Below are 18,330 nucleotides of genomic sequence, written 5' to 3'. Positions count from 1 at the left end.
TATTCCCTTAATTTTGCCTGGCCTCTGTTTTTAGGTAGTCCCAGAAGGACAACAGGGAAATTGCATCAGCTCTCTCCCTCAGGAGAAAACATGGCTGACCATATTTTTCCCCCCAACCGTGCGGGCTGGGAGATAAAGGGAAAAAGATCATGGCCAAAAGAGCCCTCACAGTAAGGCTGGGGATGGAGAGAAGTTCCAGTGGCAGATAAAGCCTCACCAGGGCGTGTGGGGTCAGCACTTCCTCTGGTTACCAGGACAAAACGCATCCCAAAGGGGAAAGAACACAAGGGACAGAGAAAAACAAGGCAGGACGTGCCATAAAACACGTCCACTGCTCACACAAATCCTGGGAGAGAGGTATAAAACATCTCCTGTCTGAAGGAGTGTGCTGCTCCCAGATGAGGACAAGAGGAATTTTCCCAATTTCCACATCTCGTTGCCCTGGAGGAGGAAGGGGAGAGATGCTGCAGCAGCCCAGCTCACAATTCCATCAAGGACTCTCTGCCAGCTGTCAGGATGAACCCATGGCCTTACCCTCAAGAATTTCTGAAGCAAAAAAGATTCATTTTAATCTTCTGTATATGAGTTAACAAGCAGAGAAAATCAGATCCCTCACATCTGCTTCTGAGGCCTCTTGGATACTTCAGCGATTCCCTGCATGAGCTCGAGGAGGAATTTCTCCTGCCACTGAGCATTAACAGCACAGCAGACAACATATTGAGGGCAATAAAAACAATGCAACCCTCATTTATCAGCTTGAGGAGAAGCTGTCGAGGCAACCAGCTGAGAGGGACCCACCAGCAAAGTCAGAAACACAAGATGAAGACGTTTGGGGTTTTGGCCTTTGGTTGGAAATGATGCTCAACTCCAGCACGAAGTGCAGAGAATTGAGGGAAAGCTTTGCCTCCCCTTCCTTCCCTCTGTCCCCAGCACTGTTTATGTGCAGTGTTTGACAGGACTTCATGGACTGATTTTGCTGCCAAGTGAGGTTTGAACTTCTCTCCTTGGCTTGTGCCCTCCCCTGCACAATCCACAGCCTAATGCATCGCATTTCCCAATACATATTTATATATATTTTTAATGTACTATGTCTCTCGATAAGTATATTTTTAATTAATGAGCTATTTCAAATGGAAGATGAAAAGCAAAATCTCCTTTTCTTTTTGGAAGGGTGATCCACTAACACTGACAGTACCAGATGGCTTCCTCCTCAGAAAGCCAGACAAAGCAAATGCATCCATAAATGTCCAGAATGTCAGAAGCAGGCATCAAATAGAAAAGGTCCAAGTAAATACACACAGCTCTTGCTTCTCAGAAACCAGGAACATTTGCTAGTCCTGTCAAAGAACAGATTTATTATTTTTTAATAATACTTCCCTTCTCCAATACACTGAAATTTCTGAGCAGGGCTGAAAGCATGGAGGGGCTTTGGTCTCACTGGGGAAATAGTTCTGCACAGCTGGTTTGGTCTGTGAAAACCTTCACCCAACAGCAGCAGCTGTGCTCAAAAACCAGAGGATTTCTCTGTAAAAACCCAGCACTAACCATCTCATGTTAAAAACCCTAAAAATCCCCAACACCTTTAATTTGTGGTGTGGGGAAAAGCCAAGATCATGCTCAAGCAGTGAATCCAAGTTTAGGGTTATGGACTGGGAGCACAAAACACCAGCAGGTTCTTAATTTACCTCCATGGATTAGGTTATTCCTAATTTATCTCCATGGATTAGGTTATTCCTAATCCATCTCCATGGATCAGGTTAATCCTAAATAGTTCAGGTGCTCCTGGAGAACCAAAACCATTCCAGACCAAGGCAGGCACCTGTGTCACTGCCATCTAAACCATCTCTACCTCCTGACTTAATTAGCTGTGAATACAGATGAGTTTTGTTGAGTTTTCCTGAGTAACCCCTAACAGCAATATCCACTCAATTTAATCTGAAACCCATGTTGTGGGAAGAAATCTGGTTTTGCCTAGGGGCACTTTTAGGGAAGAGCAGAACAGACCCCACAGGTGTGAAAGGCTTGTGCTCCATGACCTGCCAGCCCAACAGCCTCCTCTTCTCCTCCCTTGCTCTAAAGTACCTATTTCTTGCCCCCAAATACCTATTTCTTTCCCTGAAATACCTATTTCTTTCCCAAAACCATGAATTTTGTGCCCCAAAATATGTATTTCTCTGCTGTCTCCACTTCTCCCTTGTGAATGCTGACCAAAACTTATTAAAAGCATATTTATGTGTTTTGTATAAAATTTTTTTTAGGTAAAAAGTTGTAACATTACCCTGGATTTTGAGCAAATTTCTACAGAAAGCAAGGCAGATGCAATTCCATTTATTGAGGCTCCTCAGTCTCCAAAGTCTGTCAATCCCAACAATTTCTGGGTCCTCAAAAAAACGATGAGATCTCCAGGACATGAAGTTGCATGAAAGACTTGAGCACTCCTTCATCCAGGGAGATTCAGAGCCTGTCCCTGTATTTCTTAAAAGATCAGGCACCACAATTGGAATAAAATTATTTTTCCCCAATTTTGAGGGCTCAGCCCAAGCTGAACACAAATATCCCAGCCTAAGAGCTGGTTTAGGATATTTCTAAGACACTGAGGAGAAATGGAAGCATTTTTAAGCAAAATAGGTCAATTAAGTGACTTTGAAATTCAAATTCCACTTTAAATGAAGAAATGACACCTCCAAGTATGCACCCAAATTTTCAGGATTTGTTCACTTTCTCCAAGTGCCTCTGCAGCTCTCCTGGAGCCCCTTTATGCCCTGGAAGGGGCTCTGAGCTCTCCCTGGAGTTCTCTCTTCTCCAGGCTGAAAACTCTTGGGGAAAAAGGGAGGGAATGAGGGAAACAAGGGAAAGGAGGAAGCTTAGCAACAAATAAAATAAAAAAGACTACACTGGAAATAACAGTCTGGAAGCCAAGCAGAGCCCTTTTCTCCAATGGAATATTTCAAATTAAAACCCTGCTCTGCTCTCCATGGGAACATCAGCAACTGGACACTGAGTGTGCCATATGTGGCTATTATCAAATTAAAAACAAAATCTCTTTTTCTGGGAAAAAAAAAAGAAAAGAAAAAAAAAATGAAGTTTAAACACTTCCATCCTCTGGTTTTCTGCATAAGCACGATCCAAAAACATTAAGTGGGTTAAACACATTAAATAACTGTAATAATCTGCTCTCAGAGTGCAGAGTAATGGAAATCTTGCAGCAAGGCTTGGAATTAACCTGCTTAATTTCCCTGGTATTACATCCACCACATCCATCCCCTCATTCTGCTTCACAACTGCATCATTAACTTCCCATCCAGACATCCCAACCTCTCACTCCAACTTGCCACTTCTTCATCCAAATGTATTATAATTTGCTTATCCACTGCCATTTTCATCAAGTTCCTATTAAAACAGAGAGAAAGAGGTTTAAATCTTCTTCCTCCACATTTAATTCAATTGTCTGCCATGACTCTGTTGTAATGACTCAGAGCACAAGACGTGGTTTATGCTTGGCTTGGACTAATTCAGAAGTTTCTACATCCAGTAAGGGGGAAAAAAGACTGAAAAAATAAAGATGAAATGAAGCATTTTTGTTCCTGGCATTTATGGCTGTACCCCACACAAGTGATTTCCTACGAGCTGACAAGGAACTGGCTAATGCATCATCCAACACACCAACCCAACAGGGCTTTGCTCAGAACATTGCCAAGAAAACCTCCCAGACCAGTAAAAATCCAGGAAATCAGCCTGGATTGATGTGGATTTCCTTTATTCCAGTGGGAAAGGAGGGAAATTCATTCCTACTTTCCTTCTGTGATTTAATTCTATGTGATTTTATGGGTTCCATGCTCATGCCAGGGGTTGGAACTTGATGATCTTTAAGGTTGCTTCCAACCCAAACCTTTCCATGGTTCTCTCTCTGACTTTTTGAAGCTACTAAATGCAGAGTTAACAAACAACATTAAAAAAAAAAAAAAAAGCAAAACCAAAACCCAACACAATCACTGTGGTTCCCACCTAAAGCAGATTTTGTGCAGCCCTGAGAGATCAGATTCAATTACTAAACCAGGCCAGAAAGGCAACTTGGGACTGATTTTTACTAATGAAAAGATGGTAAACCGAGTGTCCCCTGGATAAATTACACTAATTACATTTTAAGATGTTTTTTAAAGTGATAGGGATTGTGCTATTACAGCATGGAATTAAAAAAATACAAAAGAAATGAAAGAAATTTTCAACTAAAATCTATTTTCTTTGGTCTTTTACGAGTGTGTTCACAGTGCACTATTAAACTAGGAGAACATAATATCCCAATTAACTTGGTTTTAATCACTCCTGGCTGAGGAGAATGTGAACAGAGTCAATAAAAGAGGAGGTATCAGAAGTGGCACCTTGGATGGAGGATGAAGCTTTACCTACCACACTCCAAATGCTTCAAAGTTCCCTTGAGATGTCTCTCAAGGCTGGGAATTTTTTCCCTGGGACAGATCCATCCTCACCCATGGCAGAGATCCCCTATCCAGAGCAAACCCTGAGCAATTTGCTGGCAGTGTGTTAAATCCATCCTAATGAGATCCTCACTGTTAATTCCCTTAAACTGTTGTCCACTGAGGGGGGGGTCTGCCTTGTCCTTTTGGTCCCTGTGGAAATGATTCCAAATCGATTCCAACTCCATTTCCCTTGGGCTGTTTTATCCACAGAGTACAAGAGTAAACCCTAAATGCCAATTCCCATTTTTATAAATTCAGATTGTGTCATTTTTGGTGGATACCTTTGATGGTGATTCTTTGAGTGAGCAAAAAACCACTCCTTCATGACAGATGCTTAAACAACTACAAATAATTTTTTACTATTTTACCAAGTTTTCTATGCAAGGACTCCAGTTTTCCAAAGGAGTCAAAGCAGAGGCAGAGAAGGACACAATTCTGAACCCTGGAATTCCTTAATCTCCCTTTTTGTAGCAACTTTTAACTGGGAATGGGTATCACAAACATATTTTATGAAAAATCCTTTCATTAGGATCTTTTCTCCTGAGAAGCTGGGAAGCTTCAGCTTCTCCATGTTTTGCTGCTTTGGAATGTGATTTGGAGAATTGTTTACCCAGCATGTGAAATTGTTTTTGCTTGATGGCCAATGACAGCCACCTGTGTGGAGGCTGTGAGCAGTCACAAGATTTTGTTATCATTCCATTCCTTTCTTTTCTAGCCTTCTGATGAAGTGCTTTCTTCTATTCTTTTAGAATAGAATTATATATATAATTTTCTTTTAATATAATATATATCATAAAATAATAAATCATCCTTCTGAAACATGGAGTCAACATTCTCATCTCTTCCCTCATCCTGGGACCCCTGTGAACACCACCACAAATGGGAATGGAGCATTTGCTCCTCAAGTTCCCAGACAAGAGATCCCATATTTTTTCCTGCCCCAAGCAGGGTTTATCTCTGTATTTCAGATCTCTATCACCACTTAACAGAAGGAAAAATAAAGTCATTCTCCCCTTTCTGCTTTGTAGCTGCAGCACCTGAAATAGGAAAAGCATCTTTTGTCATTCAGAGGTAAAGGCCAAGCTCCAGCAGGTGACTTTTTGTTAAATTCCTAAATTGGATCCTCCAGTTACAAAAGTCATAAAAATAAAGCCTTTAGAAACACAAACACTTCATAGCTGCAGGAAACCAGGTAGATCTGAGGTGTGCAGGTGGCACAGGACCATTTTTACCCAGTCCAGTGACTCAGGGCACCCCCACCCCAAAATCCCTGTGAAAATCCCCAATGAAAACACAAAGCCTGAAGAGTTCAGACACACAAATGTGTGAACTGGTCAAAAATTCTGGATAAAAATCACAGGCTCTGATAAAGAATTATGGAATAATCAATAAAATCAATTATATAAACTTATATAAATGAAATGAGTTCTTGAAACAAGAAGAAGCGTAAGGAATGATAAATATTTGAATAAACCCCACCCCTGGCTTTTCTCTGTAATATTCTATTCTATATTCCAGAGAGGCTCTGGGGGAATATTCCAGCAGCAAGGCAGGATATAATGACAGAGACAATGGGAGAGCAGAGAGAAGTTTTGTTGGGATTGATGGAATAATGCCAAACTGATCCATTGAAACTCCAAGTGAGACCTGAGGTGTTTGTGAGAGGAGCTCATGCAGGCTCCTACTCACACCTCTGAACAAACATTTGACTTCTTCACTTATCAAGCAAGGAAGGGCCTTTTGTTGAGGCTTTTTCCCCCAGAGCCATAAAATACCAAAAGCCCCACCAAATTCCTCAATTAGGGTTAAGAGACATGAATTAAATGTCAAATATTTACATGGAAATGCATCTTGCAAAGCATCATCTCCTCTTTACACACACACACACACACACACACACACACACACACACACACGCCCCAGCCATTACCACTAATAGAGTTCAAAGCACTTCCCTCTTCCAGGGAACTAATTAGGAAGTAAAGATTGCAAGGAATTAATTTTTATCCACATTTTAATGTGAAAGTTGCAGTTAGGAATATCTTGAGGTTGGTTTAAGACAGAGAGGGGAATAATGTAAGAAGTTGGTGGTGGTGAATTATTTTTGTTTTCTGCACCAAAATGCTTCACTTACAAATTAACTCACATGGAAAAATAATAAAGATGGAAACAATGCATAGAACAGCACAGTCTGTTATTCCAGAGGTGGAATCCCAGGATGGGTGAGGTGGGAAAGGACCCCAGTGGGTCACTGATCCCACTCCCTGCCCCAGCAGGGCCATCTCAGGGCACAGGGCAGTGTCCAGGTGCCCCTGGAATGTCCCCAGGGAGGAGACTCCAGCCCCACTCTGGGCTGGGCCCTGCCCAGGGCAGCAGCTCTGGGCCCCTCAGTTTGAGAAGGACGTTCAGATCCTGGAGCACATCCAGAGGACGGTGAGAGGCTGGGAACACAAAGCCTGAGAGGAGCCCCTGAGGGAGCTGGGGGTGCTCAGCCTGCAGAAAAGGAGACTCAGGGCTGCCCCCATCGCTCTCTGCAGCTCCTGAAAGGTGCCTGTGCTCAGCTGCCCTTGGGCTCTTTCTCCAGCAGCACTGACACAGCCAGAGCACACAGCCTCGAGCTGTGCCAAGGGAAATCCAGGCTGGAGAGCAGGAAAAAGCTTTTCCAGCAAGGGGGATAAAGTTCTGCAATGGCTGCCCGGGGAGGTGGTGCAGTCCCCAGCCCTGGGTGTGTTTGACAGCCTGGATGTGGCACTGGGTGCCAGGGGCTGGGCTGGACTCCATGGCCTTGAAGGTCCCTCCCAACCCAGGGATTCTGGGAATTCTGTGAAGTTCTGCCCCACATCCAGGGGGAATTCCTGGGCTCAGACTTGCCCCTTCCCCTGGTGCCACCACTGGGCCCAGAGCAGAGCCTGCTCCATCCTTTGGGAGCTCCTGTGCCCATGGATCCCCCATGGATGGGCTCCCTCAGCCATGGATCCCCATGGATGGGCTTCTGTGCCCATGGATCCCCCATGGATGGGTCCCTCAGCCATGGATCCCCATGGATGGGCTCCTGTGCCCCTAGATCCCCAGGGATGGTTCCCTGTGCCCGTGGATCCCCATGGATGGGCTCCTGTGCCCGTGGATCCCCATGGATGGGTCCCTCAGCCATGGATCCCCATGGATGGGCTCCTGTGCCCGTGGATCCCCATGGATGGTTCCCTGTGCCCATGGATCCCCATGGATGGGCTCCTGTGCCCGTGGATCCCCATGGATGATTCCCTGTGCCCGTGGATCCCCATGGATGGGCTCCTGTGCCCGTGGATCCCCATGGATGGGCTCCTGTGCCCATGGATGGGCTCCTGTGCCCATGGATCCCCTTGGATGGGTCCCTCAGCCGTGTCTCCCTGCCCTGAGCAGCCCCAGCTCCCTCAGCCTCTCCTGAGCACGGAGATGCCCCAAGGCTTTTCAGCACCTTGGTGGCCTTGGCAGTTCTGGAGGAACACTTGGACTTGATGACCTTTGAGGGCTTTTCCAAGTTTATGGTTCCATTTCACATCACAGCTCCTGAACTATTTAAGACTTTAAATTTTGTCTGCTTACAGTTCCAATAACTTGAAGCCAAGTCCAGATAAATCCTCACGTTCCACAGCAGCTAAAAAGGCACCCACATTGATTTCTGTACAGCCATCCACTGGGGTCAGGCCACATGGGCATCTCCCCTTGCTGAGGGCACAGCCCTGAGTGCTGTAAATCCCTTTTTACTGGAATCACAGCTTCACCCCACCACATGAACACATCCCCCATTTTGGAAGTGTTTCCATAGTCCTCCCTGTGTGAGGGAAGAGGCCGTTTGAAATCATTCATTAAGCAGACAAAGGAAGTGCCATTTGTTGCCACAAAAATCCCATTCCTCGATGCCATTGAGGTGCAGTGAATGCAGGCCTTGCAGGGAGCTCATCCAATAACTCCTGATGACAATTAAGTCAAACACAACCACATGATCAGTGCAATTAAAATCCCCAAAGAGGAGCACAGATGTACTCCAGGCCCCCAGTCACTTACAGGATTTTTTTGATATTATGTAAAAATCCAGCCACTGAGCAGCAAGGCTTTGGTATTATATTATTAAGTAATTACAATGAGATATGAAAACACTAATGAGATCTGTGGTGAGGATTTGCTGCACCCAATGTTTGAGGGAAAATGAATCAGTCTGGCTTTCTCCAGCACGCTTGGAACAACCTCCTGCAGGCAGCTGCATGAGTTTTATGTGGAGAAAACACAGAAAAATATGGTTTCAACAACTTCCCCGCCTTTGTGGTGACTACAAGGCTCAAAAGACTGGCAAAGGAAGCGAGAAAATTTGGGAAATTGATATTCAGAACATGAATTTAAATGCAGGCCTGGTGTGCACATTGATGTGGGCAATGCAAACACCACTTGGAACAGGGAACACCCTCCCTGTCCTCTTTGCTTTAGGAAATGACACAAATGTGGCACATTAATGACTACACAGCGTGACCAATCTCTGCCTGGTGTATGATCAGACGAATTCTTGGGGAGGAGGCTTCACAGGAGCCCTCCTCACCCAAATTGAGCCAATTAATGTGATCCTGGTCACCACTGGAGACACAAACCCCAAGGACTCTGTGACAGCACCAGACATTCGCTGAAACTCTGAAGCCACTGATAAAAAGAGACCCCTTGTCATAAGGAAAAGGGGCCTCATAATTTTAGGAGGAGAGAGGGAATATCCACAGGAGAAAACCCCTGTCAAGGCAACAATCCTGGGACTCCTGAGAAGCCCTAAAACTCCAAAATGCTCTGGGAAACCGAGGCAGAGAAATGTCCCTCATATTGCCCAAAATCACATTTTCTGGTGACAGTTAATTGGGAAAGAACAACCCTAGAACCCTTCCAAGGCACCCTTCCCTCCTGCTTCAGCCAGCCCAGGTCCTCTCGGGAGCCAACTGCCAACTCCACCAAATTTATCAGGTTCAAAAATAACCTTTGAGGCTGGGAATAACTCAAATGGATCCCAAAGCCCAGCCTTGCCCTTTGGAGAAGAACATGGATTCACCCAGGCCATGTCCCAAAGGAGCTGACCACAAGGATAACCCCATGGAGCTTCCACTCCTAACATTATTAATTATTATTATTATTATTCAGCTGGAGAGGTACTCAGGGCCAGTTGGAGAGAGAGGTTCTGTTTTCCCAGTGCTAGGTGGTCCACTCCAAAGTTTTTCAATTAATGCATCCAAGTTCACACCTCTTAGGCCAGTTAAATTGGAACAATCATCAAAATGAGCCCCTTTAAAGATGGATTCAACGTGCACATGATGTCCTTCTATGACTTCACCTGGAGGACCTATAAATAGAATTTTAACCATGCCATTCCATACCATCATAGGGAACCACTCACTCTGGAATAGACAATTCCATTCAAGCTTCAAAACCAACAAAAATCCAGGAGATAAAAGATTTAAAAACCCATTTTAAATCTCAGGAGGATTCAAAGCTCAGGGAAAAAAAATCTTCTCCTTGAGGATGGTGAGGTCCTGGCACAGGGTGCCCACAGAAGCTGTGGCTGCTCCTGGAAGTGTCCAAGGCCAGGCTGGACATGGCTTGGAGCAGCCTGGGACAGTGGAAGGTGTCCCTGCCCATGGCAGGGGTGGCGCTGGATGAGTTCAAGGTCCCTTCCAACCCAAACCAGTCTCTGATTCCATGATTCTCACAGACATTGCTTTTCTCCACCCTCCAGCCTCCATAAAAACACCCTTTTCCCTGCCCATCTCCTCACATTATTACTGGATGTAAAACCCAGTCCAAGGAAACTCTCCTCACCTGGAAAACATCCATATTTCTGTGTTTTGATAAGAAAATACTCTAACACTATTCCATGATCTATTAAACAAATACTCCAACAGCAGTTGATGCACTTGGCTCACAGAGCTCTTGAGAATTTGTCAGCTTTTGTATCTTCAGACCCCTAAATCACATCCCTTCATTGATTAAAGTTCCATCTTCATCCTGCAGAAGAGAATCACCTCCTCAGCAAACATTTATCTCCTCACAAAAGGCAGGGAATAATGGATCCATGAAAGCTGTTGCCTTTTTTTTGGCAGTAATTTCTCATCTATGACACACACGGAAACACAGGAGAGCAACACCTCCAATTCCTGTGCGTGTAACATGGATAACAACCAACATTAAATCAAACGTGTAGCATTTTGATCCTTTAATTAGGTAAAAAAATCACTTTCTCCCCAACAGTTTTTCCTTATAAGGAAAAAACTCAAGACATCTACAGATCCTCCAACTGTTATTCCAACTCGAAGCCACAAAAGTCTTTGGAGCATCTGGCATGTTTTGTGCTCCGTGGCAGCCTCGTTCTGTGTGAATTGAGTGATTTATTACCACCTAACCCCAGCCTCTGATGAGATTATGCTGCCAATTTGTGCCTCCTTTTTGGAGAGAGGGCTCTGCAACCTGGGCTTTGGGCTGAGCGTGGTGAATCTCAATTAAAGGCTGACCTTTACAAGGCGAGGGAAATGTTAATTCATGCTCACCTAAATGGCTTCAGCCCTCTCTAAAAGCAGAATTTTCTGAGGCTGCCCACTCCTCTGCCACTGTTAAGTTCCATTTCAACATTATGAAGATAAAAACCTCTTGGCTGCAAGGGAAAAAAACCCCAAATGCTAATACAGCTGTCTGGGGTGCATTTGTTATGCTCCTTGAAAAACAATGGTGTCGCATTTTGAAGGGATTTCAGACACAGATTAGAGGCAGCAGAGTGACAGGGCCAGAGATTAAACACTTCTTTACCCCCTGAACAGGTACAAGAGCAGCAGCAGCTCCCTCCATGCTCACCCCCAAGGTCTCTGCTGGAATTTGCCATCCCCTGTGATGTGGAATTACTTCCTGGAGAAGCCCCAGCTTGAAAGGGATAAAATTTGCAGAAGAGGCAAGAAAGCGGCTCAGCCCCCACAGATAATTGCATTGGGCTGCTTTTTAAATTAGGATTATACACTCCATCAAATGGGAGAAAGAAAAGGCATGTTTCAGCAATGTATTTATCAAGGGCTTGCTAAGCAAGCTGGTGAAAACAAAGAAAATTGACCTGCAAAAATGTGGAGAAACTTCAAGATGAAAAGGAAAATTTGATGAAAAATTCAAATGTCAGCAAGATTTCAATAGAAAACATAAACATCCATGAGCATCTCAGGACTCTACACTGTCTAAAAGGCCAGAAGAAACAAAACACAAAAAATATACAGTGTCAATTAATCACCGTAGAAAGAAGATGGAATCACAGAATGCCCTCAGGTGGAAGGGGCCCACAAGGATCAGAGTCCAAATATATTGTATGTGTATATCTATATTATATAACTCTTCCCAACACAATGTATAAGAGAAATGTACTGCAGTTTTGGCCAGTCTGGTGACTCAAGATCTCAAAAAAAAGAAAAAAAAAACAGGATTAACTGTTCAAAATCCACCAAGCTGAATTCAGACCCAGCTGATCTGAGCTCCCATGGATATTTTATTCCTCATTTCACAGCCTAACTCTGTGCTGTTTAAATAAATGGTTCACTACTGACATTTAGGCAAAGGCACAAATTCCATGGCTCAGTACTTCCAAAAACATGTTCCTCCTAGAAAAAACTCCAGTAATTGATATAAAGCAGGGTATATAATTCACAGGCATAAACATTCTCCACCTATTCTGTTCTAATCTGCATAATACAAGATAATTCCATGTTGTCTTTGTAAATTCACCACAAAGCCCTCAAATGCTTCAGTAATCCAGATTCAAAGCTGGAAAAGAGCTGTAAATAAGTGCCTTGAAAATCAAGGAGTGCTTTGTAAACAAGGCAAAGGGACACAGCGAGTCCCAACTGTAACAACACAACCCAACCAGTCCTGCTGGAGCAGCTTCCAGCAGAATCAGTGAGAATGGAGAATTTCAGGGATTTTCATACAAGGAGGATGGTGCTTCCTCACATCAACAGGGGAGAGAAGCATGGCAGAGGTGGGAGAGCTGTGAGGATGGAGAACCCAGGCTGGAAACAGAAATCGAAGCTGATTCTGATGCCCTGAGAAGGCTGAGTTAGAGCAGAGGCTGGGCAGAGTTCCAGAATAAAGCAGGAATTCATTCCAAGGATCTCCTCCATGGACCCACCTGGGGCAGCACCAGAGCCCAGCCAGGGCTGCACCCAAGGTGAACCAAAATGGCCCCAAAATGCACCAGCGCTCCCGGGGTCTCTGCCTGGGATCAGTTCTGCTCCATTTGCATCTTGCAGTTCATTGTCCCATTCCAGCTTCAGCCCCTGCAGTCCCACCCTGCTTGTTTTTCTCTCTCCAGCCCACGGGGTTTGTGCTCCTGGGCTGAGATTTGGGTCATTTGTCCTTGGTGCCCAGCTGGAGCAGGAATTGTTTTGTCTCCCTGCTCTGTGCACAGAGCTCACCATGCCCTAAGAGAACTCCACACTAAAGCAGCTCAGAATCTGAAAAATACAAAACCTAAAACCTGAGGCATCATTCCAGCATTGATTCTCCATCTTTATTTGAGAAGCTCCTCTCCTCTTACACCACCTTGATGCCCATATTTTGGTTTTCCTGTTCCAAAAGGACCATGTGGCACCTGAGGGGTGTTTGGGCTCTGAAGTGAGAACAGTGCAAGGGTTAAAGACTCAAGAAGAGGACCCTGAGGTCAAGACCCAGGTGGGGAGGCCCAGAGCAGGTGTGGCCTGCAGGGGCTCCAGGAGAGCTGCAGAGGGACTGGGGCCAAGGCCTGCAGGGACAGCACCCAGGGAATGGCTCCCAGTGCCAGAGGGCAGCCAGGGATGGGATCTTGGCAATGAGGAATTCCTGGCTGGGCTGGGATTGCCAGAGCAGCTGGGGCTGCCCCTGCATCCCTGCAATGTCCAAGGCCAGGCTGGACACTGGGGCTGGAGCAGCCTGGGACACTGGGAGGTGTCCCTGTCCACGGCACTGGGGTTGGAACTGAACTGGGTGATCTTTAAGGTCCTTCCCAACCCAAACCATTCCATGACAGTGATGCTCCCGGTGCTCCCTGGCACCAAATATCACCCTGACACCAAAATTCCTCCTCCTGCCTTACCTTGCTCAAAATCCCCGACAGAAAGCAGAGATTTCACAGCCCCAGCCTGACTTTCAACACCTCCCAGATGCCTGAGAAGTGACAAGAATTAAGTGGGAAATTCAACCCCCCCAAATGTTCTCCAGGATTAACAGAGATGCCCTGATCCTTTTTCACAGACTCGACTGCTGGCTGAGGTCAGCCTTTAATAAGCAGCAATACACACATTTAGACACCTGGAAGGGATCAAAAACATTGTTGAAAAGGAAAGAAACAAACCCACATGGATGGGAAAAGGAGGGCTGACCCCACCCAGCAATGGGAAGCTGTTGCTGTAGATGAAATGCCAAACGTGCTCTCCCCAACACCGGGAGCTCTTTGCACTGACAAAGCAAAGGGACCCTCCTGCCTCCTTTTTTTAGGCATCTCCTTCTGAACTGTCGTGGTTTTAATAACAATCTCTGAGGAAAAATCAAGAAACAAACGATTTCCTTACACATAATCCCCCTTTTGCTGTCAAGGGCCTGACCCCAGTTTGATAATCTCATTTCCCGAGAATCAAAACGCTGGAAATTTAAGCTTCCTAGAGTGTTAATTGCAACCCTGCTCCATTGCTAATCAAAAAATTGGATGGTTTGCATGAAAATGCTGCCCTAATTAATTCTCAGTCATAAAGCAGGCTGGTTTTAATAACCCCTCCTTGATTGGGCAGCCTTTGAAGAGGCTGTGGCTCTAATCGGCTACACCGGGACCAACACACACTGAGGAAATCAGGGGTGCATTTCCAGGGGCTGGGGGAGCTGATGATGGCTTCAGAGCTGGCAAAACCCTGAAAATCCCTGCTCTCCCCTCTCCCCAAGCTCAAAGCCAGCTGTGATGCTGCTCATCACGAGACAAAAGCAGTGGTGTGACAGGGAATTCAGGATATCACATCATCACATGATTTTTTCCCCCTGGTTTATTCCCTGTCCTTCCTTCAGGAATATTTTTCAACCAGCACAGGCCACTTGTCACCACATCTCCTTTAACCAGACATGAATCCTGCTCCCTCTCCCCCTCCACAGCAACCTCTGACTGACAACACATTATCATCCCCATCTCGCAGAGGTGCTGAACCGAATTTTCATTATCCCAAATGTCAGCTTTGGTTTCTGTCACCGCTGAGCACAGCTGGCTCCCTGCAGCAGCCCCTGGGTGAATCCAAATGGAACAAGGCACCTACAAATAACTGCATTTTCCCTGGACCTGGCCTTACATGGTGCCCTTGTCATAGCAGATCCTCTCTGCCTCTGCTGCTAATCTTAATTAGCAGAGTTTCTCATTGGGTTTTTTTTTAATTGCTTAAAACCTTATGGTAAGGAATTTTTCAGGCTTGGGTGGAAAGTGGATGAGTAGCAGAGTAGGGAGTAACACAAGCCCACTTCCCAAATATAGATTTGGGTCTGAGTGGTATTCAAGGCTTTCCATTTATCACCCAGGCAGCAAGAAAAAAAATCAGTGGATTTTTTTAATTCTAAAAATTATTCACTATAATTTATTGTGTTATTATACAAGAGCTTTGTTTTACTGCCACATTTTTCATCCTTTCCCAGAGGTGAGCAACCTGCAAGTTTCCTAAAATCCCAGATTGGTTTGGGTTGTGATTAAAATCATCCAGTGCCACCCCATCCATGGGCAGGGACACCTCCCAGTGTCCCAGGCTGCTCCAGCCCCAGTGTCCAGCCTGGCCCTGGACATTGCAGGGATGCAGGGGCAGCCCCAGCTGCTCTGGCAATTCCAGCCCAGCCAGGAATTCCTCATTGCCAAGATCCCATCCCTGGCTGCCCTCTGGCACTGGGAGCCATTCCCTGGGTGCTGTCCCTGCAGGCCTTGGCCCCAGTCCCTCTGCAGCTCTCCTGGAGCCCCTGCAGGCCTGGAATGTGCTGGAAGCTCTCCCTGGAGCCTTCCCTTCTCCAGGGGAGCATTCCCTGCTCTCCCAGCCTGACATTGGATCCATCTCCTCTCCAAGACATTCATGGACCCAGGGCCTTCACTTGGAATCTCAGCAAACCATGAAGGGTCTCCCTTCCCTTTTCCTCTCTTTTCTCTCCCCATTTTCCATAAAATTCCCTCAGGATGGATTCTGAGTGTCCCAAATTGCAGGATCCCAGAGCAGTTTGGGTGGGAAGGGCCCTCCAAGCTCATTCCAGGGACACCTCCCCTATCCCAGGCTGCTCCAATCCTTCCTTGGGCACTGCAGGGATGCAGGAGCAGCCCCAGCTGCTCTGGCAATCCCAGCCCAGCCAGGAATTCCTCATTGCCAAGATCCCATCCCTGGCTGCCCTCTGGCACTGGGAGCCATTCCCTGGGTGCTGTCCCTGCAGGCCTTGGCCCCAGTCCCTCTGCAGCTCTCCTGGAGCCCCTGCAGGCCTGGAATGTGCTGGAAGCTCTCCCTGGAGCCTTCCCCTCTCCAGGGGAACATTCCCAGCTCTCCCAGGCTGTACCAGTCCTGAAGGAAATATTTCACTTCTGTACTTGCCCCCACCTTTATTTTTTAATGACAGTTGTCAGAGAACATGTGTGGCCAACTTCAAGGGGAAAACACATCACCAAAGTCTTTCTCCTGCAATTTCAGTGGAAGGAAACAGAAGAATTCCAGCTCTAAACCACTTGCAGCAGGTCCCTTTCTCCCACTGAGGGATAATGTGAGCCTCATGCTCTGCACTATTTCAGTCCAAATCAAAGGGGTTAATGACAAAGCATCACTCTGATCTTCACACGTTTTTAAGGCTATTTAAATTAAATTCTTATGTCGAAAAGTTAGCGTGAGCTAAACTTTTATAAATTCCTTTCTTTTCATGCATATGTTTCTTTGAAGATCTTTTCAGGAAAAAAGATTCCCTAACAAGTCACCCTCCCCCTGCTGCCACTGAAAAATCATCCCTGTGGATAAGGCTGTTGGGAACAGAAACTGTGCAGTGTTCACAGAAGACAGAGTGTCACATGCCTGCTTTCCACTAACCTGATTGAACAATTAAATTGTATTTCTCTTTAAAAGGGATAAAAAAATTATATATATATATATATATATAAAAAAATCCAAATGCAGATCTTGCTGTGGTCTGGGATTCAGGAAGATTAATGAGCAACCTAAAAGGGAACAGCAGCTCATAATAGAGACAGAGGTTACTGCATTTTTAACGTCAAGTTCAAAGGGAAACTTTTCTTGATGGTTCAACTGCAAAGAATCTCAGCAAAGTCATCTCATCTATTGTCCCCACTGCCTCCCCACACTGACTTTTTGTCACCTATTGCATCATGTCCAGGCTCTTCCAATTGAGCTGCAAAGGGCAGCAGGACCTTGGCCCTCTCCACATTAATTCCTCTTTTGTCCTTGACTTCTTTGTCAGCTCCTGGGCTTTGTTCTTGCCCAGCCAGGCTCTCTGAGCAGCTCTGCTGCATCCTCCTCTCCTGGAAATGCTGCCAGGGTCCTGCTCATCCCAAATGCTGCCCCAAGGTTTGTCTTGTATCCCTAAGGAATCACTCTTCCATCAAATCTGGCTCTGAATGAGCTCCAAACCCAGGACTCTCCTTAAAACCCTGCCTGTAATAGAAATAACCACAAAGATAGAAATAATAGAATAGTGTAATAAAAATAACCACAAAAATCCCCAGATCTCAGCCACGAGGCACCTGGAGGAGGACACAGGTATGGAGAAGGTCAGTTCTGCTCTCTGCTTGTTTTTAAAGCCATGTGGACAATTAGGAATGACAGAATGCAACAGGACTCATCCCAAAGGGGTGGGAAATTCTGGAGCAAGTGCTGCAGGCTCCCTGATGGCCCCAAAAAGCTCAAAATGCTCAATGGCTGCAAAATTCTTAGCTTTGAGCCCACAGAGTTTGTAACAGGGAGCTCATAACTATGGAGAAGGACCTGAAATACTCCAGGAATCAAACCTGGTAATGGGATGGAACCCTAACCTCATCCCCCTGACCTGGGGGACACCTCCCAGCCAGTCCTGGCCACGTGACACTTTGGAAGGTGAGAGCCTGAACCCCAAAAGGCAGAGAGCTGTGAGCTCCACACCTCCCAGGTGTGTGAAAGGTGAGATCCCAGTTTAGCTGGCAGGTACCTCCACACCCCTTCATCCCCACAGGCTGTGGGGTCAGGGGGTGGGAGCTGTCACCTGTCACCAGGATATTTGGTGAAAAATCCTTTTGTTAGGATCTTTTTCTCCTGAGAAGCTAAAAGGCCTCAGAAATGAACGATAAACAATGATTATCTGCTGCTGTGGAATGCAACAGGGGCAGCTTTGATTGGTCTCATGTGGTTGTTTTTAATCAATGGCCAATCACAGCCCAGCTGTCTCTGGTCAGTCACAAGATTTTATTATTATCCCATTCTTTTCTATTCCTTTCTTATATTCTTTAGTGTAATTTTAATATATCATTTTCTTTTACTATAATATATATCATAAAATAATAAATCAGCCTTCTGAAACATGGAGTCAACATTCTCATCTCTTCCCTCATCCTGGAACCCCCTGCAAACACCACCACAATCACCCTCAGGTTTTTTCCTTCTCAGTCCACCCAAAAGGATCTCAGAATTCACCACAGAGCCATTACACCCCTGCTCATCAGTGCTGAGATCACCTCTGTCACTGTGATATTTTCTGAAAAATTCCTTTGCCAGGATTTCTTCTCCTGGGAAGCTTCAGCTTCTCCATGTTGTGCTCCTCTGGAATGTGATTTGGAGAACTGTTTACCCAGCACGTGAATTGTTTT

The 18,330-nt window shown here is 45.6% G+C and overlaps 1 protein-coding gene across 1 annotated transcript in view; it reads right to left on the bottom strand.

The window, feature by feature from the left end:
* EXOC4 (exocyst complex component 4) overlaps positions 1-18,330 on the bottom strand; it is a 351,428-nt gene that overhangs the window by 228,001 nt on the left and 105,097 nt on the right. The gene's annotated exons all lie outside the window — the stretch shown is intronic.

The sequence above is a fragment of the Molothrus aeneus genome, chromosome 5 (assembly GCF_037042795.1).
Source record: "Molothrus aeneus isolate 106 chromosome 5, BPBGC_Maene_1.0, whole genome shotgun sequence".
NCBI lineage: Eukaryota > Metazoa > Chordata > Aves > Passeriformes > Icteridae > Molothrus > Molothrus aeneus.
The sequence above is the reverse complement of the archived record's forward strand: the minus strand, read 5'-3'. Positions and strand labels throughout refer to the sequence as shown.